The 16,917-nt window shown below is 35.0% G+C and overlaps 1 long non-coding RNA gene across 1 annotated transcript; it reads right to left on the minus strand.

The window, feature by feature from the left end:
- Nucleotides 1-5,347: 5,347 nt before the first annotated feature.
- Nucleotides 5,348-8,513, minus strand: LOC141717919 (uncharacterized). Its single transcript, XR_012573839.1, has 3 exons — nt 8,387-8,513; nt 8,244-8,301; nt 5,348-5,564 (listed from the first exon to the last, which is right to left on the minus strand). It is a non-coding gene; the product is annotated as an uncharacterized LOC141717919 (long non-coding RNA).
- Nucleotides 8,514-16,917: the final 8,404 nt, after the last annotated feature.

Below are 16,917 nucleotides of genomic sequence, written 5' to 3' on the forward strand. Positions count from 1 at the left end.
TTTATTTACTAGCTCGTTTATGTTGTTGAAATTTAAGTGAGAGAGTCTATTGTGCCAATTCCAGCTTTCTTCAATTGATGCTCTACTCAACAGACGGATTGCAGAACCATCAGAACTTGTTGAAAGTTTGGCTTCATAAATGTTACCATGCCTGTAACCTTCCAGAACCACTTTTCCTGTACAATTGCTTACTACTTCACCGTGTTCTTCAAAGAAATCCACATAATAACCTTTGTCACAGATTTGACTCACACTTAGCATATTATATTTAAGTCCTGAGACAAGAGCTACCGATTCAATGATGACATTCCCAAGATTAATATTGCCATATCCCAGAGTTTTTCCCATGTTTCCATCTCCATAAGAAACTCCTGGGCCAGCTTTCTCCACAAAGTCTGATAGCAGGGCTTTATTTCCAGTCATATGTTTTGAACATCCACTGTCTAGAACTAAGATGTTTTTCCTGTTGCCCTGCAATCACAAAGACCACTATTGGTTAGTTTTAAGGACCCAGACTTGCTTGGATCCTTTGGCCTTTTTAAGTTTGTTAGCATTTGCAGCGGATTTAAATACCATAAACTACCATAATGAAAACAAGGATTTTGTGGTTTAAACCTAACAGACTGACTCTTAATTCCTGATCTAAGAGGTAAAAGTTTATATATTTATTTTTCCTTCAAAAAGAAGCAAGATGGTTAGAGTTTTCACAGTTATAACATTTATTTCTAGGAGCATTAGGAACAGGCATATAATTATTGCTTTTATTCACACCTTCCTTTACATTCCTATTTTTCCTAGCTTCCTTTACCTTGTTCACATTTCTAATCTCTTTCAGCTTATGCTTAAACTGCTTCTTAGTCATTAAGCCTATGTTTACTTCAGCTGCTTTATCATGTTTTAATTTGTTAGAAGTTGACTTTTCTTTGACTTCTATCCTAGATTCTTTCATCTTTTCAGAATCAGACTTTACAGTTTTTGCTACAAACTTAACAGGATTTACCTTTGGCTTAGCAGTCTATTTAACAACAATTGGCTCAATTTGCACAGTTCCTTTCTCACTTTTATCATCTCCATAACCTAAGCCCTCTTTCCAGTTTCTACTACTTAGTAAATTCTGAGTTGTTCTACCAGAGTTAGTCCAAGTTCTGATAATCTCTCTTTCATTTTCTAAATCAGTTTTTAAAGATTCATTCAATTTTAGTACTTCATCTCTAACATACAAAGAATCATCTCTTTCTTCCTTAGTTTGATGAAGAAAAACTAACTCATTTTCTAAATAGTCATTTCTCTTTTTAAAAGCAAGATTTTCAGATGTTAATCTTTCATATGTCAAAGTCTGATCTCTATAACTAATGAACATGGTTTTAAGATATAATCTCAACTCAGTAATATCATCAGTATGAAAAGCATAAGTTGTTTGAGGTACCTTTAATTCAGCAGTTTTATTACTGCTATCAACATTTGCCATCAAGGTATAGTTCACCTCATTTTCAGATTCTGAAGTGTCTGTCCAACTTTTCTTCTTTATGACAAGTGCCTTGCCTTTGTCACTTTTTCCTTTCTTGTAGTCAGGAGATATGTGACCTCTTTCACCACAATTGTAGCATTTGACATTTGAGTTGTCTCCTTTGTCAGACTTTCCTTTGCCTTCAGACTTTCTGAATCCTTTCTTATCAGAACTTCCACCTTTCCTGAAAAACTTCTTGCCATTTCTGAATTTCCTGTAGGCTATCTTTGTGATACCTTTCACCATAAGAGCATATAGTTGCATCATCTCTGCATCAACATCTATTTTAGGTAAATTTTCAGTTTCTAAATCATCATCATCAGAATATGATGATTATGAATCGGACTTTATGATGAGAGCCTTTCCTTTGCCCCTCTTTGAGGCAACCACTTTAAGAGATTCCTCCTCAGCTTTAAGAGCAACTGTCCTTGACTTTCTTCCATGCTTCTTGCTTCTTTGATCCATCTCAAGTTCATGAGTCTTGAGCATACCATAAATTTCATCAAGAGTAGTTTCAGTAAGGTTATAGTTGTCTCTTATGGTAGTAGACTTCAAATCCCAATTTTCAGGAAGAGCTAAAAGGAATTTTAGATTTGAATCTTCAAGATCATATTCCTTGTCCACCAATGACGGATCATTCAAGAGTTTGGCAAACCTGTCATATAAATCAGTTAATGACTCATCAGCTTGAGTCAAAGTGCTCATACTCTTGAGTGAGTATATTCCTCCTGTTCTTTTTAATTACATCAGTTCCCTGGCATCTTGTCTCCAAAGCATCCCATATCTCCTTTGCAGTCTTGCAATTAATTACCCTGTTTGACATGACATTATCAATGGCACTATGTCGTACATGCCTTACCCTTGCATCCTTGGCAATAGATGAGATGTCTTCAGCTGTGTAATCACCTTTCTCCTTTGGTATAGACTTTGTTGGTTGATCAGCAACTGCAACAGAGAGCTTGGTAGGCTTATATGGTTCTTCATTAATCCTATCAAGGTATTGTGGATCTGTAGCTTCCTGAAACATAGCCATCTTCACTTTCCATATGGGATACTCAGAAGATCTCAGTATGGGAACCCTAATAGTCTCATATCGACTGTGGGTTTGGGTGTTTTGAGTTTCTTGAGTTTTGGCGGGCTTAGTTGGGGTTTTTGTTTCTTCATACGTGATTGTTTGGATCTTTATTGTATGTGTGTTAACAGAAAAGCTCTAATACCAATTGTTAGGTCACACAACACTGTAGAAAGGGGTTGAATATAGTGTTTATACAATCAAATCGATTTAACACAAGTATGTAACAAAGATCAAGTATATTCAATAAGCTCTGTTATAATATGAACTGTTGTTCTCTCTCAGTGATGAACAAATATCACTAAGAGCTGCTAGGTTACAATGTATAATCTTCTCGATAATGATAACACATATAGTGTAAACCCTAAGCCTATGTTTATATAGTACACATTTACAAGATATATTCTAATTGATATTGAATATAATTATGTCTCCTAAAATATATCAATCAGATATCTTCTACAAGTCTTCCAGTCTTCTAACTCTTTCCATGCATATCTTCTATTGTTTTAGTCTCGATCTTCTCCTGTAAATCAGCTTCATTCCTTAACTGAAAGTCTTCCCGCACTTAAGTTCTGATATGACCTTAAGTTCTGATATTAAGTTCTGACTTCCAGTAAGTCCTGATTTCAGTAAGTCCTAATTTATCCTGTTGTTAAGTCCTGAAAACTAAACAAAAATCATATTAGACATGACATCTCACATATATTTAACAATATGAGCAGCATAGGCCAGAAAAATTCGGATAACCTCAAGTCTCGCAACTGAAGCAAAAGTCTCATCATAGTCAATGCCTTCGAATAACCCTTTGTAACTAACCTTGCTTTATTCCTTGTAATAGTGCCCTCACTGTCAGTCTTGTTTCTGAATATTTAGTACCAACTAATGGTCTATCTTTTGGCCTTGGTACCAATGTCCAGAATTTGTTCCTTTCAAACTCATTCAGTTCTTCATGTAATGTTGTGGCCTAGTCAGCATTATTAAGAGATTTATCAACTTTCTTAGGTTCATTCTGAGATAGAAAAGAATGGTAGAGATATTTATTTTGAGTGGCTTTTCAGGAGTGTGTGACAGTCCATTTTCTTGCAGAAGGAAGTTGACTCCTTGAAGTAGATTATCCCCTTGATCCATGTAGTCTATATATCCACTATGATGTGTACTATTATTATTTCCCGATGCTCCCCCTGAATAGTGCTTTCAGTGTTATCAGTATTTGCTTCATCAGTATTTGAGGAGGAAGAGTCACATAAAGTATTTACTGATATTTCTTGATTTGAATCACTTGAACTTGACTCTTGATGTGAATCATGTTGCTCCCCCTCAACATGTGCTTCAATATTTGTATTATTGGCACTTATAGATGGGTTATCCGAGTTAAAAGTGATAGCAAGATTTGCAGTATCAGAGTTTGTCAGTTCATCAGGATTTAGTTGTTCAGCATATGGTACTTCATTTTCAAATCTCAATTCATTATGATCATTTACATCTTCTAGACCTGTGATCTTTTTGTCATCAAAAGATACATGAATTAATTTCTTGATCACTCTTGTTCTCGGATTGTAAACTCTGAAGGCCTTTGTTGAAAGTGCATATCCAACAAAAATATCTTCATCAGTTTTTAGATCAAATTTTGTAAGATATCCAGGACGAGTTTTAAGAATAAAACATTTACAGTAAAAAATGTGAAAGTACTTCAAGTTTGGCTTCTTTCCTTTTACCATATCAAATGGTGTCTTTCTATACTTATTTATCAGAGTTGAATTTTGTGTAAAGTATGCATTTTGCACAGTCTCAGTCCAGAAAGAGATTGGCAATTTTGCTTCCTCAAGCATGGTTCTTATAGCTTCTATAAGAGTCATGTTCTTTCTTTCGACAACTCCATTTTTTGTGGAGTTTAGGGGCATAAAATTCTTGTTTGATCTCTTTGTATTTACAGAATTCTTCCATAGTGTTGTTCTTGAATTCAGTTCCATTGTCACTTCTAATTATCTTGACTTTGTGTATTGATCCCTTTTTCAGTTCCCTCACACGATCAAGAAGAATGGATGGAGTTTCATCCTTTGTATGCAGAAAATATATCCAAGTATATCTTATGCATTCAAATCACAAGTGCATATATCTTCTTAGCTATTGACATTACATTAACTGGACCAAAAAGATCAAAATGTAATAAGTGATATGGTTCAAGAATTAAGGATTCAGTCTTACTCTTGAAAGATGATTTTTTTTAATTTGGACTTCTAGCAAGAGTCACATACACCTTCAGGAGTAAAAAATGCATGGATTAATCCTCTAACAAGATCTTTTTTCACATGTTCATTGACGTTATTGAAGTTCAGGTGAGAAAGTCTTTTATTCCAGTTCCAACTGCCTTCCACAGTTGCTCTACTCAACAGATAAATTACAGAGCCATCAGTATTTATGGAGACCCTGGCTTGATATAAGTTCCCATGTCTGTAACTGTGACGCCCTCCAAACCCGGGTCAGAAGTTTGGGGTTCACAACACACACATACACAATATATAAACCTGCTTATGACAATGATAATATTAATATGCAGTGACCTTACTTGCCTTTATTGTAACACCCCCAAATCCGGGGTCGGGGATCCGGGTTGTCAATAGTTCCATTTCCCTTAATAATACTTAATCTTAATAATCAACCAACTACTGCGTACTGTGACCCCCACAATATACACACACACCACAAGTTATAGTCTCAGAGATGAATACCAAAAATAACACAAGTCATTTTATTCCACAATTATAAGTCATTACACCTCAAAAGGGTTTCTGAATAAATTTACACATTCTTTGCCATTATTACAATTCATAAATATACATAAGTCTGGTACAACAAAAGTTGAAAGCCTAGCCTATTGGTAGACCATACCTCAGCTACAACGGCATCAACGCCTACAGGAAACTGCAGAACGTTTCCTATCCGCTCACGAATTGGGAGCTTGATCATGTTCATCTTGTCTATCTGTTGTTGTGTGATGAAAGAAGAAAGCAAGGGTGAGCAACAAGCCCACTGAAATAATATGTATTATAATTAACAATATATGAGCATTCTCATAGTACTCATGAAAGTCTTGGTTAAGCAGATATGAACCAAGTTTGATATCTTAACGCGACCAAGTCACAAAATATTCAGTATATATGTATATATATACTTTTCAAAATCTTGGAAGTCCTCTTCCATGCATAATATACACAGAGTTCCAGTTTATAACTGTATAAAAATATCGTTGCAAGGTGATCTCATATATCTAACCTTGTCTCAACATTTTTGTGAAAATCTTTGTCATGCATAAGATAATCATTAACCAGATATAAGTTGAAAAGATGAAGTTACAAGATACTCCAATATACTTGTATCTTTTCCGAATACTACTTGAACTACCACCGTTCAAGGTATAATCAGTTTCAAAAGTTCATCACATAGATGAGACTACAAGATAAGATTTGAATAGATTCAATCTTTGAAATATAATTCAAAAGAAATAAAGTTACGAGATACTTCATTAAGTCCCGATATATATATCCATATATATCTCTCATACATTTCCTGAAAACCTCTGTCATATAAAGTATGAACATAGTTGTAATATCCAATGAATTTGGAAAGAAAATAATTTTGGCATAAACCTGATATCTTGCTGATCAGGCAAAGATACCAATAAGTAACCTTTTCTACCGTAGATGGATGAATTCCTCGCCGGTCATCACCCTGGCCGCATTAGGACCTCGCGCTAGACCGTTACCCGGCCACTCACGCGTGGATGGAATGTCACCCATCCTCTTACACCTTCATAGACCGTACTCCGGCCTGTCGCTTATGCCGACTCAATTAGATGGACTTACTTCCCGAACATAGGGAAAGTAATCAAATTGTTTTCTCAAAATAACAACCAAGTTGCGAATATAAAATACACCACAGAGCCGAATCCCTTAGATTTTTGAGCGAGTATTCAAGTACCCTTCGAAAGAAAGATCTTAAATTTGAAAACGAGTTTTGGGATCCGCTCTAACTTTTAAAATCATTTTGAAGACTCGAAAATATTTTTGAGAATATTTGGAGTAATGCCGATTTAATAAAAATAAATCAGTCCCGATATGAATAATATTCCCATAAAGGATAATCTTTATAAAAATAATTGAAGTAGAAGTTTTAAAACTCATACTTGAAATGAATAATAAATAACCAAAGATATACTTATACGAAAGTACGATCTTTATTTGAATAATCGAAAATAAGTTTGATTATCGAAACATTATTCTTTAATAAAATAAAGAATAATATTTAATAAATTAAGCGGAGTCATAAGTCCTCGAATGAATATTCAAAATAATATTCACTAAATAAAATAAGCGGAGTCATAAGTGCTCGAATGAATATTCAAAATAATATTCATTAAATAAAATAAGGGGAATCATAAGTTCTCAAATAAATATTCAAAATAATATTCATTAAATAAAATAAGGTTATCGAATAAACCTTATTTAATTAATAGTTTTGAAAACTATATCTATATATATATAAATATATATATATAATACTCGGGAACATCGACTCCCGGTTTAGAAAATATTCACCTTTGGGTCCCCTATATTAAGGGTATACGCAACTACTGCTTATCTCTAGCATAGGTATTATGCAACTTATAAGCATTTGAATGGATAATAGAATATCAAAATTACGAAACAGGCATGCATATAAATATCATATCACATGCTCCAATATATCGCAAGACTTTGCTAATAATAATCATGCACTTATCACAAGATAATGCATATACATATATACATCACAATAACAGTATAACGGGTAGAAAACTTGTCTGAGTGTTCCCGGTTAGACTTAAGCTTAGAGTGGGTCCGATAACCTATGAACAACAACATAAGTCAGAATTAAACCACGGTCGCTTAAGAAACTAGACTTTAACCAATTGAACCCTAACGTTTGCTTATGGTCACTTCTACGCTTAACGAATCACATAAGTCGTTCGAGTACCCTTGGCTCCACCATTTTTAATAAATTAACCATTAAGAATTTTAAGGCGATTCTTTTGCGAGTACCCTACCAACTGCCTAATCCACTTTACATAATTGTTTCATACTCCAATTAGTCATTTAAGGGCCTTAACCAAGGTTTCAAAGTAAGGCGAGGGGTAATGGTTCGTTCGCGAAATGACGTTACTTAAAACGGTCGTTTCTCCTAAACCGTACATCGGAACCAAGTGATCCACATATCAAAATGAAGCTTATGACACGCTCTAGCTAAACATGACAATGTTACAGATTGTTTATTGAGTTTTCTGTCCTGAACACTAAGAACAAGCAGTTGAATAAAAATGGGCATTACGACGGCTATATTTACGAGTTTTCCAAGTTTCTCACTACACCAAAACCTCACCAAACAACCCACAATCATTAACACATCAAAACCTCAACTAAATAATACTATACCAGTCCTTATTCTTCAGATTCTTCATATCAACCAACCACAATCAAGTTTTATTAACTATAACAAGATTCATTCACCAAATCACTCCAAATCCAAATCAAACTACTAATAATCAAAGGTCATGCTTCTCATTTAGAAAACCAACCATCAAAATCACTAATAATCAAAGTAAAGGATAGGGTTTGAAGTTTATACCTTCCTTCGGAGGTGTTAAGCTGCTAGGAAGCCTTAGGGAGCCTCCTACAAGCTTGATCTTTCCAAAAAAATCAAGAACACAAAGTTAGGCTTTGAAGTTTCTAAAAGTCCGATTGAAAGAACTGTAAAAATAAGGGTCTTACCCTGCTTATTTGGATGAGACTTTTGAACAATAGTTGTAGACCATCTCAATACCTTTCCAACGAGATATAGAACACAACATTTGAGTAAGAAATGAAGGAGATACAGCAGTTTTAATGTGCTGGTTCTGTTTTGGCCGAGAGCAATGGAAATGGGGGAGGAAGATGTGAGCTTGTGTTGACTTGAACTTGTGGTGGAAATGAAATGATTTTAGGATATTTACTTGACTAGTTGTTTTGTTTAAATTAGTGGAAAGTGACATAAGCATGGTGATGTCATCAAGCTTACATAATCCTTGCCACTTATCTCATCCTTATGGTGGAAGCATCTTTTTAAGCTTAATCCTTATATTAAGATGTTAACTAAGTGCATTAATCTTGCACTAATTGACCCTCCTCCTTGCCTCTTGCATTACTTAGTCGTTTAATTATTTTATGACTCATTTATTGTTCATTCTCGTTGATCGTTTGAGGGATCATATCCGGGATCTCATTACTTGGGTTCCCCTAAACCTTTCTCAATATTTTATATTCCTTTTATGGTCCTCTCTTATAATCCTTGAATTTAAATCCTTTTAATCATGTTACCTTATACTCAATTCTTTCGGTATCTGGTGGATTTTCGGGAAAAATAAAAGTGTTCGAATTTTGATTCTGACGATCTTTACATACACTTATATACCATATGGAGTACTAATAAGATCACAGAATATCAATAAAAGAACACCTACATAGTGTGGCATGAAAAATTTTATTAATCAGCATAATCAGCAAAATCACTATTCATTAGTGTTTCAAAGATTCCAAAAATTGGGGTTATTACAGTCTCCCCTCCTTAAAAGGATTCCGTCCCGGAATCAGATAGAAAATGAATAGGGATACTTTCTTAGCATTGCACTTTCTAACTCTCAAGTCAATTTTCCCACATTGTGGTTCTACCACCAACTCTGACTAGTTTGATAACCCTTCTCCTAAGCACTTGTTCCTTTTCAATCTATAACCCTTCCCGGTTGCTCCATATAGGTTACGTCTGGTTGCATGTCTATGCGCTTATACGCCCCTATTTGTCTGGCATCCGAATTACACTTCCTTAACATTGATACGTGGAACACGTTATGAACTTGCTACATATTCGGGGGTAGGGCTAGCTCATATTCTAACTTCCTAACGTCTTTGTAATAACCCCAATTTTTGAGAAATTTTGAAACCCTTATGAATAGTGTTTTTGCTGATCGAGAAAACTTTTCATGCCACGCTATGTAGGGGTTCTGTTATTGATCTTATGGGATATTATTAGTACTCTATGTGGTATATAAGTGTATGTAAAGATCGTCAGAATCCAATTCCGAACACTTTGATTTTTCCCGGAAATCCACTAGATACGGAGAGAATTGAGTATAAGGTAACAGGATAAAAAAGATTTAAATTAAAGGACTATAAGAGAGGATCATAAAAGGAATACAATATATTGAGAAAGGTTAAGGGAACCTAAGTAATAAGATCCCGGGTATGATCCCTCAAACGATAAACGAGAACGAAAGATAAGCGAACCGTAAAACAAATAAGTGACCAAGAGACAAGCTTGTACAAGAAGCCAGGGATTGTGACATCATCAAACCACAAGGTGTGGACAAGTGGGAGCATTATGACATGTGCAAGGTGACATAGGCATGACAAGAAAGGAAGGAGATGTGGCGACTTTTTAACCACACAAAATCAAGGGCAACTAGGTAATTTACTAAATCAAACACAAAAACCAAGCCAAGCAAAATCATTTTCATCAAAAATCAAAAAGAAACCAAGGCATGGTTCATCATGCTCTCGGCTTTTACTATTGCAAATGGGCAAAAATTTCAAAAATTCAAGATCCAAGCTTCCTAAATTGGTGAGTAAATTCCCTAATCATCTTCATGCTTAGTTAGGGCTATATCATGAGTTTAAGCCATTAATTCCTTCTCAATATTCTTCATTTAATCAAAGAAGAAGACTATGAATAGTGTTTTCAAGTTTTTAACTTGAAGTTTTTCTTGTTTTTCTTGAAGATCCAAGCTTTCCTAAGACTTCTCAAAGCTTCTTAAGGCTTCCTAGCTCCTCCCACCACTTCAAGGAAGGTATACCATCTCCAAACCCTAGATCCCTATGTATTATAAGATGATTTTAATTAGTAGGATGATATTGTAGCTTGTTGTTGTGATTTAGAGTTTGGGATTTGGAACGGTAGTGAAATGGAATGGTAAATGTTGAGGTTTTGATGAAAAGAACTTAAGTATGATTAAAGTTACGCTTAGGCATAGGTATGAATGATTAAATTGAATTGGTTGGGGTTGTTATGATGTGATGAGGATGGATGTTGGTTGTATGTTGGATTTGAGGTTGATTTGGAATGGGTTTGAATGGTTTAAAATATTGGAAATCGCGTAAACATAGCCGTCGTAACGTCCGATTTTCTTTGGACTGTTTTTGTGCATAGCATTAGGACCCGAGAACCCCCTGCTAGATTATGACCACTGCCATGTTTAGATAGCTCATGTTACGAGCTTCGTTTTGATATGTAGTTCGTTCGATTCCGATGTACGGTTTAGAAGAAACGACCGTTTCAAGTAACGGCGTTTCGCGAACGAAACTTTTTCCCTCGCCTTACTTCGAAACATAGGTTAAAGACCAAAAAGGGTTAATTAATGTATGAAACATTTATGGTAAGTGTGTTAGGCAGTTGGTAAGACACTCGCGAAGGAATCGCTTTAAAACTCGTAAAGGTTAAATTATTAAAAATGGTGGAGCCGAGGATACCCGAGTGACTTAAGCAAATCAGTGAGCGCAAAACAAGCGTTAGAGTCTAAGTTAGTTAAAGTATAGATTTACAAGTGATTTTGGTTTAATTCCAACTTACTTGTTGTTTATAGGTTACCAGACTCGTCCCGAGCCTTTTATCACCCCAAGTCGCTCAGGCAAGTTTTCTACCCGTTATACTGTTGTTGTGATGAATATATGTATATGCATTATCTTGCGATAGATGCATGTTGGTTAATTAGCAAATGTTGCGATATATTGAAGCATGCTGATATGGTATATATATATGCATGCCTGTCTCATATTCTTGAGTTATATATCTGTTGGTTCAGTTGATAATACCTATGCTAGAGGATAGCGGTAACTTGCATATACCCTTAGTATAGGGACTCAAAGGTGAAAATATTTTCTAAAACCGGGAGTCGAGGATCCCGAGTAGATTTTGTATATATGGATATGGATATATATATATATAGTTATATATATATATGGTCATAGTTTTCAAAACTATTAATCGAATAAGGTTTATTCGATAACTTTAACTTTATTTTATTATTGAATATTATTTCGAATATTATTCGAAGGCGTATGACTCCTTTATATTAAATGAATATTATTTTGAATATTCATTCGGGGACTTATGACTCATTTTATTTATTTATTGAATATTATTTTGAATATTCATTCGGGGACTTATGACTCCTTTTATTTATTTATCTGAATATTATTTGAATATTCATTCGAGGGCTTATGACCCTTTTATTTATTTATTGAATATTATTTGAATATTCATTCGAGGGCTTATGACTCAGTTTATATTATTTAATGAATATTATTTGAATATTCATTTGAGGATCTATGACTCCGATTATTTGCTGAGGTATATTCTTTATTTTATTAAAGAATAAGGTGTCAATAATCAAACTTATTTTCGATTATTCAAATAAAGATAGTACTTTCATATAAGTATATCTTTGGTTATTTAATACTCATTTCAAGTATAAGTTTTAATACTTCTACTTCAATTATTTTTATAAAGATTATTCTTTATGGGAATATTATTTAAATAATAATATTCAGTCATTTTCTAAATATTCTGGGGACTGATTTACTTCATTAAATCAGCTTTACTCCAAACACTCTATAAAGTGTTTTCGAGTCTTCAAAATGATTTTTAAAAGTTAGAGCGGATCCCAAAACTCATTTTTATATTTAAGATCTTCCTTTTTAAGGGGATTTAAATACTCGCTCAAAACCTGAGGGATCCGGCTCTATGGTGTATTTTATATTCGCAACAAGGTTGCTGTTTTGATAAATGAATTGATTACTTACCCAACACTCGGGAAGTAAAATTCTTGGAACAAGTTAATCCATTAACAGGCATCGCCTGGGAAATATCGGTGAGTTTTCCTTTCCAACTAGATACGACTTCTTGGTGAAGCCGTATCAACAAGTTTCTACTTGGGGAAAGGGGGAACGAGCTTTACGTTTCAGAGTCATGGATTTCATCTGAACTAGGAGTGGCATAAGTGGCCGAGTAGCGCCGGCCCAGGCTTATTATATTGGCCCAAATGGCCTGGAAGTTCCGCTAAGGCGGTCCATTCCTTAGGAGTTCAGTGTTCGGTTGACAAGTAAATCCGACAGGTTCTCCTCTACATGTAGAAAATGGTGGGGTTGCACTACTACGACTGATCATCGTAAGTGGTCTTCCTGGCGCGGCAAACTCCCGTAATGAGTTCATCATCCAATTGGATATTTCTGCAACACTACCCAGAGCATTTCGATAGAAAGGCTACGGTTGGGCGATTGTTGAGTGTTGGCAGGGTCAAATTTTCAAAATGATGTTTGCATCAAATGAAGTATCTCGTAACTTCATTTTATTTTGATGATATTTTAAAGATCTAATCTATTCAAATCTTGTCTTGTAGTCTCATCTATGTGATGAACTGTTGAAAGCTCATTATACTAGCTTCATAAATGATATAAGTATAGTGAAGTATTTGGTAACTTCATCCCTTGTTTCTACTTATATCTAGTAAGTAATTATCTTACTCGTGATAAAAGATTCTAGTAAGTATCCATTTAGATACTTATATTATTGTTATCACTACATATTATCTTGCGAGCTGTAAGGCTCACTCTTGCTTTATTTCTTCATCACACAACAACAGTTAGGAAAGATGGCCAGACTCCAGCAGACCCAGCGCAAGCGCGTGGGAAGCATCCCGCGTCTTCCCGATGATGTTGTGGCTGCTATAGCTGCAGAGGTAGATCTATTGGTGTTAGGTCCCAATGTGTTTGTAGAAGGGGGGATTGAATACAAACAGTACCGAATAATCGAATTAAATGCGGAATAAAAAATGTGAAACAAAATTCAAGTTAAATAAAAATATTATTAAACTTGAAAGGTGTTACAACAACTGTATCGATTACAAGGTATTAATCTCAAATCAATTATCACAAATCTAGAATAAATTCGACATAAACTTTTTCTATTTTTGCAATAATTAGAATCAAATGCTAAACGCAATTTGAGATTAAGTTCTAGGGATTTTAATCCGCTAGATTGATACACAAGAGCAAGATAAAGATTTCTAGTGGATTGGATTTAACTTTACAATCTAGAAATTTAATCTTGAAGTATGCAGATGAAAAGATGAAATATTTCTTCTTGATTTTCTTTTCTGCCTTGTTTCTTGACTTCTGTGTTCTTAATAATAAGTTGCTGCTTCTCTGCTTCTTTTTAAATCAACAAACGAATAGAATTGACTTGGCATGACAATCCTATAGCTGGCAAGACTTTCGGTGAGACAATTGAATGAACTAGCAAGACAATCTGAATGAACTAGCATGACAATTAGAATGAACTAGCAAGACAATCATCCTCCTAGAGTAACTTTCGGTGAGACAATTGACAATGGCCTAGCATGACAATCGGTATGACAATCCTGATTGTCATGCTAGTTCATTTTCAATTGTCTTGCTGATTTAATGCTTGAATTTAATCCAATTAAACTTCTGAAAATTCCTAAAATTCCTAGAATTAATTCAGAATTAATTAATCAATTAATTCAATTAATAAATAAATTATTCTTCGCAGATATAATTTATTTTCTTAATTAAATTAGATGACTTAATTAATTAATAGAGAATTAATTCTAGTCTTGAGCAGCAACCATTCTTCTGCAAATCTTCTGAAAATCACTGAAAATTATGAATCGATTCCATCACTTCAACGTTGACACTCGATGTACTGTCTGGTTCATGAGTGACTAACTTCCGTGACGTTTCTTCATGTCTTGACTTTGACACTTTGATTTTCTTCAGATTAAATCCTTGTAATTTATTGATACCCTGACGAGATCTCTGTCACTTGATTAAATCCACGATCTTGACTTATATCACTGAGGCATGATCAATTTCTTGAACTTCTTCCAGTGAATTAATTCCTCAAGTCTGTAGATGAACCTTGTCTCTGAATCCTTTGACATATATTACTTTGCGAGATCTCTCTGATGGTAGTTCCACTATTTACTTATTACATTCTTATTTGAGTTGAGTTGAATCCTCGAATATACAAATAGGCTATGACATATGACTTACAATCTCCCCCTATTTGTTTGTTAGACAATAACACACAAATACCTAGAGGATAACTCAACTAACAAATAAGAAAAAGATATAAACATACATGCAAAGTAAATAGCAGAAAAGTTCTGGATGAGATTTAACATTTTCCAGATTCCAAGTAGATGTTCCTCTAGACTGAACATATCTTCAAGTAGTTCCATCTTCATTTGTACAACCACATTTCCTGTTGAGAAGCCCATATCTCTTGCTTCTCCCCCTATGAGAATCAACTGATTAAAGAAGATCACCTTCGTTTTACTACCTCTCCCGTACAATAGGATCCGTAGTTAGAAACAACAATGGTGTGGTGTAGTGTACATTTTTAGGATCTTTTTCTTCCTCCCTGCTATTTCTCCCCCTTAGTTGAGGAATCCTCCAAACTATTTCTTAAGCTTTTATCTCCCCCTTAAAGAAGGAATGTATGCCGTCGTCTGAAGGAGTTCTCATATTTCACTTGGTTGGAAAAGAAATAACAAGTAGTTTCTTTTTCTACCTCACTGTGAGTGTGTGATTCTGTTTAGTGTACCTCACATGTGTTTCACTCTTCTCTCCACTCGTGTTTACACTCATTCTCACAAGTGTATCACTCTTCTCTCATAGCTCCAAAAATCAGCTGTACCTGCAAGGAAAATCACCTTAGCCATCCTTAAGGAGGTCACAGGTGGTGCAATGGGAGTTCACAAATCCCCATCCTTGTTAAACTCGTCAGATGAATCTGAGTCATAATTTACAAGTTGCTAGTTTCCCTTTTAGGGTTCCAGATTTGAATTCTGGGAAGGTAAACAATGATCCAACGAATTTAGCATAAAGATCAAAGTTCCCTTCTAATGTCTGTGAAGACATTTCCTTGTGACTTATCAGGTAATATCTGAATCATTGTCAACAAGTTGCCGATCTGCACCTATGTCAGATCCACTATCCGCAGATGCATCCAGGGGATTTAAGCCTGGGGAGGTAGACACTGACCACTGACATATGGCTTTTGGATCAGTATCCTCTCCTAACACCTGTAAAGGCAATTGGTCCACTAACGAACCTTGAACAATCGAATCTGACCTTAAAATGGTCGAAACTCTTGTTTCCGTCAACTCATCCTTTGTGTGTGTAACCTCTCCTTGTGCATCAAGAATTGATTATGTTTGAAGTGGTGACACTACATCGGATACCTTGGCCGACAGGCAAAATTCAATAGACGCACCCTGTTGAGAGAATGAATCTAGTAACTGTTTTTGTGCCTTTTCATCCATTACATCTTTTTGAGAAGATGTATGGGGGCTAGCAGTTGTCTCGGTTTAAATACTACTCATCTATGTAGGAGACAGAGCTACTGGGTTGACTACAGAACCTTCCTTATGTGGTGCACTAGGCACTATCTCCCTCACGCTCATTCATACTACTTTTAGTGGTAAAAGAGTGTTGGTTGGTTCTGTTTTTGTGTTTGTCTTTACAGTCTGGGATAGACGTTGTGGGTTTTCAACCTCATGACTGTCAATGAAAGAAAGTCATTGGAGACTGAACCTGTAACACAGAACATATGGTAATAGAGAGAAAATGATTTACAATAGTGATTTCAAAAGATTTTACATGAAATAAGAAATCACTAATGTAGAAAGAAGTTTGATTTTGTTTTTCAATATGAATGAGTTTTTGATAAAACATTGATCACTTAGGGTAAAGTCTAAGTAATTCTCATTCATGTCAAAAGCTTACAAATATCTGCAACATAATGTTAACAACATATCATTGACCGATACTTGTCAAGTACTTTAGATACTAATTGTTATGTTGCATTAACAATATACCACTGCACATATAAAACAATATGATTGTGCCTAGTGATAAGATAGTTATAAATATGACGACTCTACTTATTCATATAAAACTGTAACTTCTGTTAGAGTGCCATACCATGTCCTTGACGATTGCTTGAGTAGTACACTAGTTCATACCAACCTGAAGTGAGATTGTGAAGAAGAGATTGCATAGTCCAATAGATCTGCAGCTGCAAAGTCCATGAACTGTGGTGCACTGACTTCTTCTTTTAACTCACCAATCAGGAGTACACTTGTACACATCTTACTAGAGTACAATTCCAAGTGTAATGTGCAGCAGGT

This window comes from Apium graveolens, chromosome 4 (genome assembly GCF_009905375.1).
Source record: "Apium graveolens cultivar Ventura chromosome 4, ASM990537v1, whole genome shotgun sequence".
Classification (NCBI taxonomy): domain Eukaryota; kingdom Viridiplantae; phylum Streptophyta; class Magnoliopsida; order Apiales; family Apiaceae; genus Apium; species Apium graveolens.